We start from the raw sequence: 16,733 nt of genomic DNA, 5'->3' as shown, positions 1-16,733 counted from the left end.
ATGGCTTGGGCAAGCAGAAGGCACCTCAAACTGTGGGCTTCTCTTGGATAATCACAAGATAAGGCGAGAGGCCATCATTAAAGGGACAATTCGAGGCTATGAGAGCTACTCCACCACAGGCTGAGGGGTCCCCTTCTTTGTTTTAATCTGAGAGTTCTGAAGCCACTTCTGTGGTCAGGGCTCTAATTTGTTCTGCGGGGACTTTGGAGTGTTGATGTTAGGCTAGGTGTCAGTGTCTTTAGTGATGGGCAGAAGAAGAAAAAAATCGTTCTTTGACCTTTACCAAGGTAGACATCTATGCCTTAGATTCAGAAACAGAAGCTCCAGCGACAGAAAGAAGCCAAAGGACTCCTGCAGTTGTGTTCACAGATCACCCCCACTGGGTGCTCCTGGGGGTAAGGATGACTAATTAGGCCAGCAAGACAGAGAAATAAATCAATAGAAAGAGAAGCATGTATTTATAGGAATGCAAATGCAACTCAAAATCAGGAAACCTTGACCAAGAACAGTTCTCAAACCTTTCACTTGTTGAAAGTGAAGGAAAGAGAAGGGAAGATTTCCCCGCAACAGTCAATCCAGAATTGGCCAAGAAGTAGAGGGAATGGCCATGCCTGTGAGGGGAAAGCACTACTTACCTCAGGGAGCTTCAGGCCTGGCTGCTTCCTTTTCTCATCTTGATTTCCTTGGTATGTTCTCCCCCCTGTTTTTTAGGAAAAATTTTTTTAAAATAAGAGAAAAATACATATATATATACTTATATACACATACATTTGCGAGTTTATCATATTCTTTTCTATAAATGGAAATAAAGACAAAAGAAAAGTCTAATTTGCAGTTCAGTTTTCCAGCCTCAGTTCTGGCTCACCAATGAATCTTCTTATATACAAAGCTGACTGGAGGGAGGGGTGGGATTGAATAACAAATTTATGTGATACAATCACATCATTTACAATCACATAATGGACCATATCCCAATTTTCAAAAGGCATAAAGTATCCTCATTAATACGATAAGTGCAGCAGTCAAATCAGCACTGTGATTTTATCAGGGTTTTTGACTGTACATGAATTAGAATGTAAAATGCATACAGAATTTTTAATGGGAAGGCTTTAACATTCACTGAATGTATTTCTTACTGTCATTTGCATCACATTAAAGTGAAATTCGACATAAAAGGATAAAGAAAATATGTCCTAAATTACAGTTTTTCCGTAGTTGTCATGTCCACACATAGAAAAATCTGATTCATAAGCTTGAACACGATCCTAAATCTGAAAAAGCTGCACTGGTTCCTTATCTGTTTGTGGGTTTTATGTGGCCGTCAGGACTGGGTAGAGCTCAAGAAGGTCAGATTGTCAGGACAAAGCTAATAAAGATCATGGGGGTAGAGGGGTCAGCTCAGAAGAGCTGATGATTGTATTCACTGTCTCTTATTCTAGTAAGTTATTAAACACTGTGACTGCATTTTTCATTTCATACAAGACTACTGAAAAGTCTCTCATATTTCTTGGAAGTATTTTGTTGCTCCTTTAGAAAGCTTCCATCTTCCACTGAGTTCACTTCAATAGAGTTTATGGACCTAGACAGAATGTTGTAGGAACCCAGTTCCGTAGATTTCACCCTGAATGGGTATGCATACATTGCCATGTACCTGGGATATGCATACTTCATGTTAAACCTGTTCATGCCTTCTTGTATGCTGAAATATGATCCATGTATCGTGAGTGAGTGTCACGGTAATGGCAGTTGGGAAAGTGTGCCTCGTGGCTTCTATACACTGAGGCAAAAAGCAACTTGTCATTTCTCATTAACCTCACATCACACACAGAGAAGTTAGTGATTGGTACACAGCAGTTGACACAGAATCCTGAGAATCTGAGAAAGAATGTTATATGATCTAGAAGAGGCTAAGGTGTCACCTGCCAGACTCCAATAGACTAGGAATGGTGTATACTCGCTGCATACATACTGACTACCTCTCCACTGGCCAGCACACCTGGTCCAGGCATGGGAATTCATACTCTGCATGGCATAGCTCTGTTATCATTTTAACTCTAAATAAAGAGAGGATGCTTCGATCCCTGGTTGGGGAACTAAGATCCCACATGCCACGGGGTGCAGCCAAAATCTAAAAAAAAAAGCCTTAACTGTTATGGGGATTCCCCTGGCACTCCAGTCCAGTGGTTAAGACTTCGCCTTCCAATGCAGGGGGTGTGGGTTTAATCCCTGGTCAGGGAATTAGATCCCACATGCATGCCGCAACCAAGAGTTCACATGCCACAACTAAGGAGCCCACCTGCCTGCAGCAACTAAGACCCGGCGCAACCAAATAAATAAATAAATATATTTCAGAAAAAGACTTTAAAAATGGTATACATCAAAAAAAAAATCTTTGAAAAAAAAAAAGAGAGTATGCTACCATTCACCCATTAGAAAGACGTGCATGGAACTTGGGGTTAAATAATTTGAATTCACAACAAATCCTGCACGTCTATTTTGCTCCTTAAAGAAACATTTTATGTAGGTGCATGGCACAGGCCCACTGGAATGAATGGACTTCAAAATGGCCAATTATCCATTTTAGTCATTTTATCTTTAATACTTTGTTTAAATACTTCATCTTTGATAAAAATCAAAGACTGCATAGACTAGTGTTTGTCATTAATGGCCACATATTCCTGTCAATTCTGGTTCATCTCCCTTGAATATACATAGATTGTGTATATCTTATACTATTGTTAGGAAAATGCACCAATGCCCTTCCACATCTAGAAACAGTTTTCAAACATTTACAATGGTCACAGATTTTACCCTAAGCCCCTTTTCTTTTCTTCTTTGTTTTCTTTTCTCTCTCTCCTTCTTTCTTTCTTCTTTCCTCCCTCCCTCCCTCCCTCTCTTCCTTCCTTCCTTTTCTTTGTATTAACATAGGAATTGGAATTTGGCCCCCCAAAACGGAAATATTCAGGTGTCTGGTCCATTTTCAGCCATGACCAAATTGTCCTCTTTAATACCTAAAATACTTCAAATGACCAGAGCCTTGTGAAGAAGCCATTTATGAATTGATGGATCTTAAAATTAGCAGAAATTTTCTGATAACACTATTACTTGGTGCAATGATTTCTGTCCCAAAATGTATGCGTATTACCATTATAGACTTCATAACGCCCTTTTAGTGGACAGTTCACCTGTTAGACTCCTGGCCCCAGCTGCTCAGGGGCTGGGAGAGCATTAGCAAGTTTCTTACCCTCTCTGAGGAACAGTTTGCTCATTTATAAAGAGGGAATAATAATATTTAATGTACTGACTTATTATGACTATGAAATAGGATGATGTACATCAAGTATGTGGAGTAGTTCCAGGCACAATGGAAACAGATCATGCAAGTTTGACTGACAATGCAAGACAGACATTTTATTTCATTTTCGCCAAAAGATAAGAGTGTCCACACATTTTGTAAGAATCAAATTAGATGCTATGAAACCTGATTTCCATCTGTGGATTTCCATCCATGATGACTGTATAAGTTCACGTAAGAGAACCACCTTCTTCTCCAATAAAATTAGGATAACTATCTTTAACTACCTTTCCAGTCCCTACTGACTCCCAGGAGATGTTACTAAAATTCAGAAATTAAGAGAATACTATGTTCCTTTTTTTATTATTTGATTTTGTTTAGTAAAACTGTATAGATTTAAGGTATACAACATCATGATTTGATATGCATATACACAGTGAACTGATGACTACAGTCAAGCTAATAAACATATTTTCTCCTCATACACTTACCAGTTTTTGTGTGTGTGATGAGGGCACCTGAAATCCACTCTCGTAGCGTATTTACAGTGCTCAATACCTTATTTTAATTATAGTTATCATGCTGTACATTTAATACTATATTTTTTATTGCTTATCAGGAGTCAGAGAACACAATTTATCTAAATACCTTCTATCATACTCTTTGTTTTTTCATAATTTCATCAGGAACATAGTTACAAGTTGATCATTTAGGTGGCTATTTCTTTGACTTAAAAAAAAAAAAGAAAGGCACAAAGTTTTCTGGTTCTAGCTCACCTCCTAACTCACCTTCCCCATAATACAAATACATTTTTACCTAATTTATACAGAGAGAGAATGTATTCTTTCTGTGACAATATGCCTGCATAAATAATAGCAAAATAGATCAATATTTCCTCAAATTCCATATTTGTTGCATAACACCAGGTATGTCTAAGTCATTGCCTTCCACTTGGAGATGAAATCAGTCATCTGTCTCAATGGAGTCAAATTTATGCCTCTATTTTTTCCTTCCTTTTAAATGCATGCCGTTTGTTTTACAGGATCTTATTACCAATGCTTCGTTGTTTTCACATTTTCTGCTCGTAAGAATGGTCCTAGTAAACATACAGTTCAGATGCATTACAACCTCAAAGATCTCATATCTCTAAAATCACTGACTCTACTTAAATCACTGAGGCATGATAGTCTAACTTATGTTACTCATTGTTTCATCTCTTCTTTACTGGAAAGAAATTGCTAATTTGTAATATTTATAATATACTTATCTAATTTGCTAAATAAGTTTTCATTAAAATTGCTTTCACCTTTCTTTGAGGCTTTGCCTACAAAAAGATGGGACTGGGAGACTGATCTAAATCAGCTATGCTACTAATTTACCTGAACTTGAATTTGTATTAACCCCTTACCATTCAATTGTTCAAGTTCAAACTTTTCCCAATAAAATATATTTCTATAAGTGAACAAAGTCATAGGTTTGATCCTGGCAGAAGTGAGGACTTATAGCTTTCTATGCAGCAATTTTAAAGAGTAACAGAAAAGTTAAGAACCAAAACTGTAAGTCACTTCATTCATGTACAGCTTTATCTCAATCTCATTGTTTATACCATATATTTGTATAATGATGAATAATTTGGGTCTTCATTGGGCTTCACCAACTCTCAAAACTTTGATTTCTCAGACCATGCTTTTGAAAAATCTTCTGAACATACTCTTAAAAAGACTATATATATATATATATATATATATATATATATATATATATATATATATCCACTTTTCTTTTTCCAGGTGACAGATGTTTTGTTTTGTTTTCCATCCTCTCAATCATTCTCTCATTCTACCAATCTAATAATTTTGATCCATTTCCCTTGGTTTATTGTAATGACTCTGTTGTTTTTTGAGAAATGGGTCTTCAACAGAAGACTTTTTATCTCATGTATTGTATTGTGATTGACTTCCTTCATTTACACATCTGATCTACTCTTCTCCTCCATCCTTTAATTTTTGATATGCTATGCATTAGGACAGTAAGAGGGACCATCTATGATATGTCCATCAAGAACCAAGGAGCTAGTACACCTAGGGATGTCCTCTGCAGATTTATGGGGAAAGGTAGATGGCGGCTCACCCCCTGCCAGAAGAGTGGACACAGAACTCTGCCTCACTCAGTGGATTCTAGAAGTGCTTTGGGATGACCCAGGAGCAGGAGGACGGGCCTCAGTCTATATTCATTGCATTCATACATTTTTCTTTCAGACAGCTCATATAATGTTTGCAGATGCTTTAATCAAAAAGAATTGACCTTTACAGATTTCATATTCCCTCCAAGCCCCAAGCTCTATTCTACAGTTATGGAAATTTCCTAAAAGCATCAAAGTGCTGAACAACAGAACCTAAGCAAAACCTCAAATTTCCCTATTGCTCCACTTCTGTCTTTCTAGACTCTGCTGAAACCCTGCAGCAATAAACTTCTACAGTCCATCAGTCCCCATTTCTAAATATGAAAAAGGCCAGAGAAGTCTGTCCTGTTTTGAAGTCTCAGCCTCCCAGGTCATGAAACTGTCCTTCTCCTTATTGTAAGTAGATTTATGCTTTACTCAATTCCATATCCAACAATTCATTTCATAGTCAAGGTACACCATGAGGTATAATACTTTACATGCATTTATGTGAATGTATGGTGTTTTCTTTCTTACCCTCCCACAAGAGCATATATAGAAGAGGACTGTTGTCATTACTTATGTTTATTCCTCCTGCCTACATCCAGAGAATTTCCCAACTAGTGAAGCTGAAGTCTATACATCCTAGCAAACTTGCTACATATTACCTTCATCCCAGTCAATTCCTCTTGCATTGCAGGCACCAGTGCATTGACACTGACATTGATGTTCTCCTTGTGAGAATTAGCCTATCACATTCATTTACATCCACTTAATTGCTGCTGCTATTGTTTAGTCTGTTAACCTCCAGCTAGGGTGCAATTCACGTGAACGCTGGGGAAGCACAACCATTCGATTAGTTCTGCAAAGTAGATTAAAATCTTCTGACTAATTGGAGACTGTCCATACTGCTGCCTTCCTCCCAGTTCTAGGTTGAACAAATGTCATGTCTTCAAAGGAGGGCTCTTAGCTAGAATATGGAAGGCTTGACTGGACCCAACAGCATCTTTAGAGCATGTCTGTGTACAGGACACTGTGCCGGGCACTATGCCAGCAATTGTCACCAATCTGGTCTCTGCCTGCAACCTGCAACTAGTCTTTTGATTCGCAGTTCGCCTTCTTCCTTTTCATAAGGAGCACACGCACGCTGGAGAAACTCCAACTTGGTATGTGGCTAAAGCATTAGTATCCCAATTGGTAGGAATTTTCATTTTGAAACACAAGCACCGAAGAAAATCCATATGAAACAGTTTGTCTAGTTTGGGAGAAAATGAGGATTAAGAATATAATAGATTGACATATATACACTACTATGTACAAAATAGATAACTAATAAGAACCTGCTGTATAATTAAAATAATAATAAGAATAAACTGTAACATAAAGGTAGGAAGAAAAAAGAATATAAGAGTCTCGCTGGATCCAAAGCGTAATGCCACGTTTAACATAGCTAATTTATTCAGAACCTATCACTGATGTGATAGCAAGCATGCTTTGGTAACTAAGCAGGTGCATGGTTGTAGGCAACGAAGTCCCAACGCTTCCCCTGGTAACATGTTATCACCGTGTATACATTAAGCTGAGGTGTTTTAAGATGTTTAATTACATTTTATCTAAAGAAGACAGAAAGATTACCTAACCACTCCAGGAATTCTAAGAAATCACAGTAGGTCAAATTTCTTCATTTAATCTAAAATGTCTGTCCCAATTTGGTTTCAGTCTACCTCTGCAGCATATATGCTCAAAAATCCGGGCACTAAAAACTGGTAACCCTTCCTCAAATGTATTAGATTTTCTTATGGCCTGTTGTCTTTATGTTGTTCCGGGTTATCTGAGGTTTGTTATAAAAATTCTAAACACATATAGGAAGAAGTGCTTACACTGACCAGAAGAGTCAACATAAGGAATGACCTAGAAACACACCAGGTGCTTTACAGAAATTAAATCTCTGAATCACCCCAACAGACATGCAGAAAGGCTGTCATACCTGTTTACTGGCAGACTGAGGCTCTGAAGGGTTGAGTGACCTATGAGAGGTGACATAGTCATGAACAAGGCATTGAACTGAAATCCGGTTCTGTGCGACTCCAAACTTACTTCTTCTGACTACATCAGGGAGGTGTTCTGTAAGAAGAGGGAAACCTTGCATTGCAACTTGAAGAAGGTGTAAGTGCACACAAGGCAGAAAAGAAGGAAGTCAACATTTGTAGAGAGGAAACCTTCCTGTCTCACCAGATGTAGGTGGTGGGTCACAAGAGCACTGGGCAGTTGACAGAGGAAGATGAGGGAAAATAGTGACAGAAATTGCTCAGATCACATGACCTCTCTGAGGGGCAAATCAAAAACTGGCACCCACGCACCAGCTGGAGAATTTCAAGCAGTCTGCAGAGAGGATAAAGGAGATGCTAAGACTGACTAGGGATCCAGGGATTCTAGGACTTAATGACCATACTGCTGACTCTCTCCTCTGAAGATGCCCAAGAGGAAAGCATTTCATTACATTATCTCTACAGGCGGTAGAAGTGGTAATTACACAGCAGATCATAAACTAGACACCTTAGGACAAAAGGATTTGGCTGATTTATCAGTGTTTTGTCCCTCTGACCTCTGTTTTACCTTTACTTTGTACATGAAGGAGATAAGCAAGAGCGAGAAGGACACACCTTTTTGGAACAAGGTCACAAAGCAAGGATTATCCCTAACATCTGAAGGGTTGGGAGGAAGACAACAAGGCCCATATACTATATAGAAAATATTTTAACATTACAAATCAATCTAGTAAACTGTTGACAAAAATAGGTTCTACCCTCCTATCTTGATTAATATACTGTAATAACAATGAAGAAGTCCAGCTGTCAATTTAGAATCTTTGGGCTTCTTGGAGTTCTGTGCTGGAATTGACAGAAGAGGGAAAACTTATACCAGCCCCTGACCCGCCTCCTTCTCTCCCCATCCCTGCACGGGGAAGGTGTTCACGTGTGTGTGAACACGTCTTCCTACATTTCCATGCTCAGGGCATACCCAGCTCTCAGGGGTGCAAAGGCCACAGGTAAGGTCAACTTCTAAGAGAATGGACTAAGGGAAAAGGCCTGCACAGGACCTATAAGTGGACTTGGGGCCATTTGGGCAGGAATTTAAGGGTCTGGTATATTCAGAGCTTGTCCTAGAAGGGGGCAGGTGTTCAGGATCTGGTTGGGAAAGTCCTTTGGTACTTTGGATACTTGACCCCTTAAGGAGGAGGAACAAAGTGGGCTCAGTAAAGCACAGGGCACAAGGCAGGGGCAGCTTTTACCTGGGTCTGAAAACAGTATTGCACAAAGAAGTAAAAATAATACCTTCCTACAACCCGTATGTACTGTTTTGGCACCAAAGCTTCTCTTTGGTGCTTCACTAGACTCATAGCCTGGCACAGTTTCAGGTGGCCCCAGTCATATCACAGCACATGGCAGCCCTGCATTAGGCATAGTCAAGTTTTCAATAAGAGTCCTTGAAAAGTTGTTATGATTTTTAATGTTAATCTTTTTAAATTTCAAGCAGCTCAAAATCTTTCAAACTCTCATGCAGCAGTCCACATTATCCATACCTACCAGCTCATACATAAAGATTCAAATTGCCATTAAACAATGGAAAAATTTTGAGATGCCCCTTAATTTCTCCATTGACAACACACACACACACACACACACACACACACACAGTTTAACTAGCTATTCAATACTGTCCTACGTAAAGGTTGAAATTCACCAGAAAATTGAACCTAAGAAGCTGGTCCTCTGCCTTAGCTTACTCGTCTGGCCATACAGTTCACTCAATCAGAAAACTCTCAATCAGTTCAAAAGGGAGAGAGCTTTCCTCTACAAACTCACTCTACAAATTGCGTTAGGCTACACATCACATCTACCGTCCTGCAGCCCTAGTGGATAGAACAAGTTTCTCTGAGAGGATCATTTCTGTTGACCAAACTTTAAGTTCTTTTCCCAGATCCCTAACATGATTTGACTGAATTTCTTGAAGCTTTTGTGTGTAAAGGTTGCAGAATGTCATTTCTCTAGTGATGGGATTTGGAAAAGGGAACAAAACCCAGAGCCTTTATTCAGAGTGTGTGAAGAACAACCTTTATTACTAAGTATTCCATACAATGATATTATAGCTATTTGCCATGTTCCTTTTATCCAAGGGTTTGACACAATTCCTCAGCATTCTGAAACCTGCTCCAAAAATTATATCAATGATAATCAATAATATTTATTGAGAGCCTATGACGTTCCAGACATTGTGCTTGGTATTTTTCATAATAAGTTCTCTTCTAACCTTATGCCAACCTTACAAAATGGTTATGGTTATTATTTTTTACTCTTATCATTGCTCCTGTTATTGTTATTATTGATATTATTATTATTTTTTTACATCTTTATTGGAACATTATTGATATTATTATTTTAAAGATGAGAAAACTGAGACTTGGAGAAGCTAAGTAAGTTGTCTAAAGTCACATAGTTAGTAAGTGGCAGGACCCTGAGTCAAAACCAGACCTTACAACAGACTGCAGAGGCTTTCTACTTCATGACACAAATACCCAACTGCATTTGTAAAGCAAATTTCTAGGAGACACAAAGAGAGGCCAACATTCTTCTACCTCTTCAGTCCTTAACCTGGAAGGAAATTAAAGGCGACAGTACCAAAGTGGAGTAACAAGAACCATATAATTTCCCGTCCCACCTGAAACAACTAAAAATAGAGAAGAATTTATATATATATACACATATATATGTATATTTGTAAAATATAAGTATTTTACATATATTTGTATTTTCCACAAAATATGTATAAATATATATAAATTTACATATATATATGTAAATTCTTCTTTATTTTTAAATATATATATGCAGTTTTTAAGACACTAGATGTTAAGTATCTAAAGTGAGTGATATCTGAGAGATAGAAAATCAATGAGATAAGTCCTAAGATTGCCTCAACTTACTGCCTTGCGAGAGTTCGTGGGCTATGGTACAGAGGAGAAACAATTTTACCCCTAGATATTTACTCAAGAAAAATAAAAGTGGATGTCCATACAAAGAGTTGCACATGATGTTTAAAGCAACAGCTGTATTTGTAACAGCTAAACACTAGAAACAACACAGATGGATAAGTACAATGAGGTATAGCTATACAATGGAATAGTACTCAGTAAAGAAAAAAAGAATACTTTTTTGTCTCTTTTTAGACAAAAAGAGAGGATACTATATGATTTCAATTTATATAAAATTCTAGAAAATGCAAATGAACCTAAAGGGACAGAAAGCAGATCAGTGGTTGCTTGAGTGCAGGAAAGAAGGATTACCAAGTTACACAAGGAACTTTGGGGGATGAGGGATATATTCATTTTCTTGACTACGGTGATGGTTTGTTTCCTAGGTGCATATATTATGTCAAAACTTATCAAATTTTACACTTGAAATATGTGCAGTTTATTTTATGTCAAGTATGCCTCAATAAAGCTGTTCAAGAAAAGAATAGTTTAACAAGATGACAGGTTTCTATCTTGTTTATATATTCCTTTTGGTTTCTTATCACTGAATTCAAGCTTCATAAGAGCAGAGATATAGTTTATTTTGCTCATTTTGGATCTCTGGGATTAGATGTTCCAATGATTACTTCTGAGTAACAATTATCCCAAAATACAGTGGCATAAAATGGCCGTATGTCATGCTCATGGGATTCTTTGCATCAGGAATTAGGGCAGAGTTGGGATGGTACCTCTCTGCTCCATGGTGTTTGGGGTCCCAACAAAATTGCTGGGAACTGAAAGCATCAGGGCTCCTTTTAATCACCATGTAGTCAGTCACGTGGTCTCTCCTGCATGGAGGCTCCAGGGTGGCCAGACTCCTTCCCTGTCACGTCTGGGCTCTCAAGATCTGGCTCCCAAAAGAGAGATACAGGAAGAAGCTGTGTCACCTTTTAGTGACTTAGCTCCAGAGTCACAAAGGATCTCTGTCATCACATTATTTTTAGTTGAAGCAGTTATAAAGATCTGCCCAGGTTTAAGGTAAGAGAACCTAGACCCCACCTCTCAGTGGGGGAACTCGCAACAGATTTGTCAACATTTTAAGAAGAGCATGTGGGAAGGCATATATATTGGTTCAGCCACCTTTGAACAATTCAGTATGCTACACGGTGTTTGTATCATATAAATGAATATATGAACAGGAGTTAGTCATTTCAACTTGGTTTGCAGTATTATGTGCTACATAAAATTAAATTCAGGCATCCATTCCATAGACAGTTCGAATGCATCTTTTTATATAATGTGGATTCAGAGAAAAATGTTATAACCTACACCTTGGATGAAAAAGCTTATATTTTAGTAAGATAAATATGTGAGAAAAGGTAAAGAGAAAAACATAGGTAATGGTAACTTGTCATAGAAGGTTTAAGTCTTAGGGGAAGGTATTTAATACTATCAGGGCTTTGAGAAGGCGAGGACTACTACCAGCTGAAGAAGCCAGTAAATGCTGCATGAAATGTGTGCTACTAGTACTGGGACTTGAAAGATTACCAAGCAGAAGATGCTGGAAGACAGGTGTTGAAAGCAAGGAGATCAGCAGAAGAGCCTAGTGAAGAAGCTCTCCAAGCCTAGCACATTATCTGAAACTCCAAGAACCCTTTGGAGCAACGGATTCTACACCCCACTTCCAAGATGTTTTAATTTATTAAATGCTCTCCGCTGCCAGAAAATCTGGATGATCAATCAGATTTTAGAACCACTGAACCATAGGGTTTACACAGATGGGAGTAAAGATATCTACATAAAAAGGTTGGGCCCAAATTATAGAAGACTTGGGATATGAGTCAATTGGTCTGCAATAGGAACCAATGATTATTTCACCTATATTAATTAATTTATCACAGGACCACACTTTCAGCTAAATCTAACCTTGCACAAGGTTGACAAATCAGATTATAAATCAGCAAATGAAAAATGATAAACAATAGTAGCATTAAATACTTGAGGATACTTAAGACAAGCCTACAGTGTGACTTTAAATTTTAGTGTTTTCAACATGGAATTTTAGAGCCAGGACAAAGCTTAGTAGTCTTTTAAGTTATTTTCTTAAGGTCACAGACCTATTTATTTCTTCCCTAAAAGTATGTATGAAGTTTGCTGATAGGCGCCCTTATATTCTATGTGGAGGAGACAGTGAAAGCTGGTTTCACAGGGATAGTTTTATTGGAGAAATACTTTGTGATATGGAATGAAAGGTGCCTTAGACACATAAGATGTTATGCCTATCATATTGCTGTCATATTATTTATAAAGCAGAGGCGTTTTGTATCCCTTTTAAAAAAAATAAATTTACTTATTTATTTATATTTGGCTGCGTTGGGTCTTCGTTGCTGTGCGTGGGCTTTCTCTAATTGTGGCGAGCGGGGGCTACTCTTTGTTGCGGTGCACGGGCTTCTCATTGCAGTGGCTTCTCTTGTTGCAGAGCACGGGCTCTAGGCATGCGGGCTTCAGTAGTTGCAGCACGCAGGCTCAGTAGCTGTGGCTCGCGGGCTCTAGAGTGCAGGCTCAGTAGTTGTGGCACACGGGCTTAGTTGCTCTGCGGCATGTGGGATCTTCCCAGACCAGGGCTTGAACCCAAATCCCCTGTATTGGCAGGCGGATTCTCAACCACTGTGCCACCAGGGAAGCCCTTGTATCACTTTTGTGCACTGGTAGATTTTGGCAGTTCTGTGGTTTCCTTTGGTACATGATTTATTGTGTCAACTAATCCCGAAAAAAAAAATCTGCAGTAAATAAGTGGATAAATTGACATTGGTCCAGCAATACAGTTTGGTATGAAATTTAAGTTCATTTGCAGAAAATGACAGCTATAGGAGAAATGCATTCATTGTTTGCCAGTTTTGAATAGCTAAGTCTGTTCTTTACCAAAATTTCTAATTTCTAATTGGGATTGTAGGTAATATTTCTCTCTCTCTCTTTCTCTCTGAATGGCATCTGTGGGTCTCTTTTGATAATGAATACGCCAAGGGACCCAGAGTTAAGTCTAGGCCTCATAACTAGGAACATTTCCATCAAAGATGGTTTGTTAATAATAAAGTAAGGAGGGAAAAAAGCTATTTGCTTCTTTTGTGTCTCTGACCCTCCCTTGGTCCTGCCAGGCCTGCCTCAGCATCGGCAGAGTTCAGTGGTAATTAAAGCAACAGTGTTGTGAAAAAAGTGTGAATTACTTTTACAGGAAGACTTGGATGTTGCTAGTGACTGACAAAGCACAGCAGGGGGCTCTGCTGGATATTAAAGAGTGACGGTAGTCCCTGTGTTGTAAGGTGGCTTTTCAGCACAATACAAAATTGTGACTTTTCACAAGTTGATATCTCTGGAACCATTCAAGTTATCAGCTTAATATTTAGAATTTTTTTCCTTTGGCAAGGTTGTGGAGCAAAACTCTGTCGCATTTCATGAAATATGGTATGGTGGTTGGAATGATGGAGAGCTAAAGTATATTTTCTTTCTTTTCTTCTGCAGGATTTTTTACTTTATTATGGAATTATTTCAACCTTGAAGATTGTTGAAAATAGTGAGGAAAAAGCTATAAAGGATCATATGTTCAACTCTCTCTTGGCAAGTTATTTTAATGTCAACTACCTAGGTTTTCTGTTTCTGTCATTTTCAAAGAAAAAGGAAGTACAAACCAGCACTCTGTTGACAATGCCAAGGAATGCCAACTCTGCACTCTCAACACTGGGGTATAAATATCCACATGGATGGTGAGCTCATTTGAGCAGAGCCAGCCAGGAAAAGTTCTGATCTTGCTCTTTATCGCTGCAAATCATGTTAAGCCACCTCCCACACAGGTATGCTATAATGTTGATTCTGTTCCTTATCCAGTGAGAAAAAATGTCTTTAGCCAAATCCAATAAACCACCTTCTGCAGACGTGAAGCAGAAGCATAAAATAGCTATTAATCACTTGCTATTTTATAAACTAACAGACACTACCGGTATTCCTGAATCAGCTTCCTAGAGCACAGACGGATTCTATGTTACAGCATATACCAACAGACTGGGGCAGCCTGCCTTGGTACAAGACAGGATAAAAATGCAACTGGAGGGCCTCCCTGGTGGCGCAGTGGTTGAGAGTCCGCCTGCCGATGCAGGGGATGCGGGTTCGTGCCCCGGTCTGGGAGGATCCCATATGCCGCGGAGCGGCTGGGCCCGTGAGCCATGGCCGCTGAGCCTGCGCGTCCGGAGCCTGTGCTCCGCAAAGGGAAAGGCCACAACAGTGAGAGGCCCGCGTACGGAAAAAAAAAAAAAAAAATGCAACTGGAGGGCAGTGGGTAATATGTATGTAATGTGAGCCTGGATTAGTGTTAGATTTCTAATGTAAATAAGAAATATACCAGAGAAATATAATATACTGGAGAACACATATGTTCTTTATTGTTGATCACTTTTTTCCTTAAGTAAATGGACTGAGATGATAAGTGAAATTCCTGCCATTGGCATATTTTCAGTAACCCTGGAAACATCTAACAGCAGTGGGACACCTTGTGGATCAATGACACAGCAGAGAAGAAAGCAGTATTGTATAGTGGATGACAACACAGACATTGAAGACCTGATGTCCTCATAGACTGTGCAACCACAACTTCCTCATGTGTAAAAGGGGTGTAATAACCAAAAACCTCCTTACTTTGAAGATTGAGTTAATATTTAAAAATTGTTGAGCAAAACACCATAGACATGCATATAGGAAGCAATTGATAAAAGCTGTTACTATCATCATCATCATTATCATCATCATCATCATCAAACTCAGTGCTATTATGCAGCAAGGTGAGTCTGGGAATTCACTTTGCTTTTAGATATACTGATTTTGTTTGATTTACCAAGCAGTGGGGTAGCACTTTTAAAGCAGTGCAAGGTTACAAAAATAGCATTTAGGGGATGAGACTGTGACATGCCAAACAATAGACTGTTTAAATAGACAACAATGATATAAACAGAATAAGTGGGGTGCTCCAAATGACATTCTTTCACCCCACTAGTGCAAAGTTTAATTAGTATGTAAATAGCATACTCATTTACAATTGACATAATGCCACCTCTTTTTCATGCCAAGCTGTCAGGGCCTATGAAACTGCAAAATTCCTGACACTAAACATTTGTTGTAAACTGATCCTTCCAAAAGTAACTTAGCTAAAGCAGAAAAGGCAGGAAAGGTGATAATTGTGTTTTTTAAGCCATTTCTCCTTTCTTTCTTTCAGAAAAAAAGGGTCCAAACTGCTTTTGGGGAGAAATTCACCACATTCTACTGGGCTGAGGGTAAATTCAGAAAAAACAAAAACAAAAAAAAAACATATGAACCACCAACCCCAGAGTGATGAAAAGCAAAATGGGTAAGGAAAAAAATACCCTCAATTGACACAGCTATTTTCATCACATCAAATCAGCCATCTGTTCTTGACATAGTTTATTATCATTAGGAAGATTTTCTCAATTCAGACATGGTGATGAGGAAAGATGAAGAATTAACCAGATAAATAGCCAATTTGGAAAATTCAGGCTGAGACCCTTTTCCTCAATTTCCAGCCCCTCTTTTCTCCCTGCTCCATCATCACACTCCAATTATTCCAAGAAAAGCTTCAATGACATGATTAGACATGTTTATGGTATTGTTTTTCTCCCACTTGCATAGGCATAACAAACTAAACACACTAGGTAACAAATGATACAGAGGTGATCGACATTGTACAAAAAAATAATAATTTTCCATTGTTAAAAAGGGCTGCGTAAACTTAGAATGACACGTGGCTACAGTTAAGGGGGAGGGAATTAAATACTCTGAATTGAAGTATAAAAATGCTGATGTTTTCCTCCTGAAATTTATTCATTAGAAATCCATCAATTTACCTTGGGATAAGAGTGTGTAGAGAAGAAAATGTTCTTTGAAATCATCACAAGGTAATTCCAACAGCTCCGTGTGGGATAATCTGGAAGGAATAAGTAAACATTGGACTCTCATAATAAGAAGAAAATGTTTAAATCGTATGTTTAATATTGACTTCATAAAGTCAGGTTGGAAATCCACAAAAGTTAAAAGCTCGTAAATTTAGGAAAAAATAAAAGAAAACGCTTGACAAATTTCAACACAATTACTCAAAAAAATTAGTCAAGCTGGTTATTTTATCTACATAATGTCAAAAAACAAGTTTGATTCTCAAATAGTTCACAAAATCATCATGTTAGAATTATACGAACCTAATCCACAGA

This window comes from Mesoplodon mirus (assembly GCF_964341445.2).
Source record: "Mesoplodon mirus genome assembly, chromosome: 14".
Classification (NCBI taxonomy): domain Eukaryota; kingdom Metazoa; phylum Chordata; class Mammalia; order Artiodactyla; family Ziphiidae; genus Mesoplodon; species Mesoplodon mirus.
The sequence above is the reverse complement of the archived record's forward strand: the minus strand, read 5'-3'. Positions refer to the sequence as shown.